This window comes from Paramisgurnus dabryanus, chromosome 6, assembly GCF_030506205.2.
Source record: "Paramisgurnus dabryanus chromosome 6, PD_genome_1.1, whole genome shotgun sequence".
NCBI classification, from domain to species: domain Eukaryota; kingdom Metazoa; phylum Chordata; class Actinopteri; order Cypriniformes; family Cobitidae; genus Paramisgurnus; species Paramisgurnus dabryanus.
In genome coordinates this window covers 1,333,284-1,339,229 of record NC_133342.1, presented here as the reverse complement: position 1 = coordinate 1,339,229, position 5,946 = coordinate 1,333,284, and positions in this window count along the sequence as shown.

The window sequence follows — 5,946 nt, the reverse complement described above, 5'->3', positions numbered from 1 at the left end:
AAAAATATTTTTGCTCTTTCCCATTTTTATATTTAACATTTGCTCTATCTTTTGTACTATTTTGGCATACTCTTACTTAGCGTTATAAGTATTTTTGGCTCTTTCCTGATGGCTTGTAATGTTCCTTGTTTCTTTAGATAAAAGCATTTGTTAAATGACTCAGTTTTTCTCTTGAGATAAAGATAGTAATCTCATGATGTGCCAAACCTTCCATGGTTTAGAAGAGATCTCAACAATGTCGCAAACTGAAACCAAAGTATTAACATTATAAACATTTCTTATTAAAATGTACCAAGGCTAAATTATCCAGTTACTTATACATTTATCCTTTCCCTATCCATTTATAACTTAAATTCTATATGTGACCCTGGACCCCAAAAACAGTCGTAAGTCGCATGTGTATATTAGCAATAGCCAACATTGCATTGTATGGGTCAAAATTATAAAGTTTTAATAATAATAATAATAATAATTCCTTACATTTATATAGCGCTTTTCTCAGTACTCAAAGCGTTTTACATATGAACGGGGGAAATTTTTTAATGCCAAAAATCATTAGGATATTAAATAACAGTTACGTTCCATGAGGATATTTTGTAATTATTCTACTGTAAATATATTAATAATCTATTGGACAACTTTAAAGGCGATTTTCTTAATATTAAAATTTTTTGCACCTTCAGATTCCAGATTTTTTAATATAAATTTAAATAATAGGCGAAATATTATACTAAAAACGTACATCAATAAAAAGTTTATTTATTCTGCTTTCAGATGTTGTATAAATCTCAAAACTTATGATTGGTTTTGTGTTCCAGGGTTACATGCTGGTCATTTAATTAGAATATATTATCAAAAAGTTGATTTATTTCACTAATTCTATTCAAAAAGTGAAGCTTTATAATATATTCATTCATTACACACAGACTGATATATTTCAAATGTTTTTTTTTATTTTATTTTGGTGATTATAACTGACAACTAAGGAAAATCCCAAATTCAGTATCTCAGAAAATTTGAATATTACCCAAGACCAATACAAAGAAAGGATTTTTAGAAATCTTGGCGAATTGAAAAGTATAAACATAAAATGTAAGAACATGCACTCAATACTTAGTTGCGCTCCTTTTGCCTGAATAACTGCAGCATGAAGTAATTATGGCATGGAGTCTATCAGTCTCTGGCACTGCTCAGGTGTTATGAGAGCCCAGGATGCTCTGATAGTGGCCTTCAGCTCTTCTGCATTGTTGGGTCTGGCATATCGCATCTTCCTCTTCACTATACTCCATATATTTTCTATGGGGTTAAGGTCAGGCGAGTTTGCTGGCCAATTAAGAACAGGGATACCATGGTCCTTTAGCTTTGGCACTGTGTGCAGGTGCCAAGTTTTATTGGAAAATGAAATCTGCAGAATAAAGTTGGTCAGCAGCAGGAAGCATGAAGTGCTCTAAAACTTCCTGGTATACGGCTGCGTTGACCATGGACCTCAGAAAACACAGTGGACCAATACCAGCAGATAACATCACTGACTGTGGAAACTTTACATTGGACCTCAAGCAATGTGGATTGTGTGCCTCTCCTCTCTTCCTCCAGACTCTGGGACCCTGATTTCCAAAGGAAATTCAAAATTTACTTTCATCAGAGAACAAAACTTTGGACCACTCAGCAGCAGTCCAGTACTTTATGTCTTTAGGCCACTTCTGACGCTGTCTGTTGTTCAAGAGTGGCTTGACAAAAGGAATGCGACAGCTAAAACCCATGTCTTGCATACGTCTGTGCGTAGTGGTTCTTGAAGCACTTACTCCAACTGCAGTCTCCCCCACATTTTTGAATTGGTTTTGTTTCACAATCCTCTCCAGGGTGCTGTTATCCTTATTGTTTGTATCCTTTTTTTACCACATCTTTTCCTTCCCTTCGCCTCTCTATTAATGTGCTTGGTGGACACAGAGCTCTGTGAACAGCCAGCCTCTTTTGCAATTAACTTTTGTGTCTTGCCCTCCTTGTGCAAGGTGCCAATGGTCGTCTTTTGGACAACTGTCAAGTCAGCAGTCTTCCCCATGATTGTGTAGCCTACAGAACTAGACTGAGAGACAATTTAATTGCCATTGCAGGTGTTTTGAGTTAATTAGCTGATTAAAGTGTGGCACCAGGTGTCCTCAATATTGAACCTTTTCATAATATTCTAATTTTCTGAGATACTGAATTTAGGATTTCCCCTAGTTGTCAGTTATAATCATCAAAATTAAAAGAAATACAAATTACAAATATTTCAGTCTGAGTGTAATTAATTAATATAATATACAAGTTTTTTTGGATGGAATTGGGTAAATAAATCAACTTTTTGATTATATTCTTATTATATGTCCAGCACCTGTATATCATGAGATGTCATAAAGAATGGCCGACCATTTAGAAAGGAAAATTTTCACTACAGTATAGCCACCAAAATATTTTAGTCTGAGTATAAAATAGATAATAGACTGCAGAACACATAAATCTTTAGTGTTGAGCATCCGCAAAAAAAAAACACCTGCACAGGGAGCTGAATCAAATTCTTTTCTAAGGTAATTGAAGGATCTGAAAGCATTACTTGGCCAAGATTTACACATACTGTGTCGTTCTGTCGCATGCACAGCTGCAGCTGCGTCACCATGGAGATGCAGTCAGCCAATGACAGGCAGCAATTTTCCCTCCAGGGACCCTGCTGATTCGGGCTGGAAGAAGGGAATATGGGGGCGTAAACAGGAAGAAAAAATAAGGTGGGAGGATTGTGACAAATGAGAGACTGTGTGTGTGAGAGAACACGTGCAGGTATGTGTGTGTGAGAACGTAAGAATGTGCAAGTATGTGTGCTTTATTTAGGTAGACAAGGTTTATGATGTATTCACTGGAGCCTGTTGCTAGGCAAGACCAGTATCCATGGTTACCTTCATATCCAATCAGGTGTTAATGTTGATGTTGGCGCCTGTTTCATTCATAATGTGTGGGTAGCAGTGATTCTTTCCTGTCGCTACTGTTTCGTTTCCCTTTTGGTTCTGCTCTGTTGGACATAGTGAACCAGCATCACTCCTCTGATGTTAATTCTTTCAAGTTTATTTATTTACAGAGCAGTGCACATTAATAAACATTTCTGTAAATGTGCCAGAATTAGTCAAAAAGGTTATCTTTCATCTGGAGACCCCAGATGTGTTGTGTTGTGAACATACACAGAATTACCAGAAGAAAGTCAATAACAGCATGCTTTGATTGCTTATCTGTCAGAAAACCAGCTGCCAGTAGTACACTTTATATTTAGGCTTAAATTTGCAGGTTTTCCTGCATAGTTCAATATTCTTCAGATAGAAGATAGAAAATAAAACTGTGTTCAGGTCACTTTGATATTAAAACAAGTACAAACTCTTAGCATGGCATCAGTCAGAACTGTAGAGGTGTTAGATTTGATATGAAGTGTCTTCTCTCCTTCTGTCTTACAAAACTAAGTGGCCAGTTGCTATGGGATCAGAGGCTTGGTGACAGTTTCTATGGCCCAAAGGCAGTCATACATGAACCCAGTCAACCCAGAGAGAGGGAGAACGAAGAGCAGATCTGGCATCTGATAAACAAAAAACCTCTAACATGCAATATAGATTTACAAAATCATCTATATATATATTTGAATAAAGCCGTCTGTAAATTTCAAAAGCTGAGAAGACAGATATGAATTAGCTAATAATGTAATAGCTATTGCACTTATAGGAGAGTTTATTTGAGGAAACACTATGCTAAATCACAAACAATGCAGAAGACTTTAGATTCATAACGCTGCCTGAACGTGTAGCTCTGCTCCACAATTTAAAACTGTACCAGTTTAATTCGTATTAAACCCAGATTGTTTCTTTAAGCTCTCATCCCTACTTTGGTTTAAAAAGCCAAAATGTTTTACAGTAAAGTATTGACAATAGAAGTCTTTTGGACAAGGCTCTTAATACAGCTTAAAGGGATCATGGCATGTGTTTTTATTATCTTCCCGGAGGTGTATTTATAAAATTACTTAAGTTATATTATTTTATTTTTGCCGAAAAACATACACATTTAAGTAATTTATGACCATTTTGATGGTTGATTTGTATAAAGTTTATCGTTCTGAGAAAGCGTGGTGTGCTCCGATTGGCCAGCTATCTAGTGCGTTGTGATTGGCCGAATACCTTAAGTACGTAAACGGAAATGTGGCGCTACCTACCATGTGTGAAAGATCAGCTCCCAAAGCAATAGTGAAATGTGATAATATCATCTTTACTACCTTATCAATAAGCGTACGAATCTGATCCAGAATCCAGCAAATGAACAAGCTGATCGATCAACTTTGCCAGTGCAACTTTAGCGGAATGTAACAAATCGGTAAGGTAAGGTTACTAAAACATAAAACCATGTCTGCATTTGTTATTGTAGAAACGACAACACTACTCAAAACTTGCGTTTGGATCATCAAATTCTTTAAAATATGAAAACATACACTACTTACAGGCTGTGAGTAAGAAGAGTCAGAGTGTACTTGCAAAGTTGAAATTGCTCCACTTTTTAGACAAAGACTTTGTGCACATTCAGACTTGTACTCTATGTTCTTGTACTCGGAGGAAACAGTGTGCCAGAAAATGTGCAGAATATCTGCTCCTGGGGATCGACTTTGTGCACGTTTTAGTTTCAACCCTTCTCCAACACACATGCACGTAATTTTCAAGTGATTCTGAACATAGACATTAAAGAAATAACTAGATTGTGCATTGGTTGCTGTGTACGGTATGTGGAAAACAATGTAACTACGTGAACACACTTTATTAAACCAAATACACAAAATAGGTGCACTTTAATGTCTATTTGATGATATTGAATCTTATATTCATGAATATCAGTCATTTTACGTCATTCCAGTTGCCTGCCGCCATATTGAGTAGAGTACCTACCGAGTACAGACAAACATTGGATAGCTTGCTACGATTTACGAATTTCTTATCTTTTACTGTCTATGATTCTTACGGATACAGGAAATGGCTACTTTTTTCAACTAGAAGGTCAATATTGTTTTTCACTTGCGAGAAAACAGCAAATTATCCGTGCATTTATATGGAACTACGCTTAGGAGCTATCCATCTTTACGCCCCATTCAGACAGCCAACGACCAGCAGTAGCAGAGCGAGGCGATCTCATTCATTTCAATGGATACCGGGCGACTTCCGGAGACACGAGCAAAAGTGACAGTTGGCGACTGTATGGGCGTGTCCAGCGATGCGAGAAAGTTAAGAAAAGTTTAACTTTATGCAAATGTCGAGCAAATGTCGAGCGAATTTTGGGAGCGACTACCAATGAGAACGAAGCAGTGGAGTTCACGTCATCCTTCTCTCGTCAGTTACTGGTGTGGATCGTACTCATTTGTTTATGACAAGCAGATTTAGAAACGCCTCATTGAAAGAGACGGGCGACACACAGCGATAACGTCGCCAGCTGTCTGAACGAGGGGTTACTCTCCTCCCTCCTTACGTCGCATTCGGAGATGGATACATCTTGACTAGCAAGATGGCGGCGAGCAGACGCCAAAACAACCAAAGTCAGTTGTTCAAAACCTTCTTTTTAGTAAACTCTGTGTACACAAGCAATGTTCTCAATGCTCAAGTTCACGTGTAGAGAAACAGGTACTTCGAGCAAAGTATCATGTTGTGTCTAGTCTTCTTAGTGTTGTTAAAATAGCGATTTTGATGCTCACAATATATTGAAGGCATATCTTCTAGTTCTTTTGCGACCACTTACTCAAAATGGCGGAAGACAAGTTTGAGATGTGAGTGATGTCAGTTGATATTCATGAATAGGGAGACATCTAAAACTTTCTGGAGTTGGAAAACACTGACCTCTTAATGAGTGAAGTAAATGTGTACGTTTATTAGTAAAAAAACAAAAACAATGAAGACGTGAACC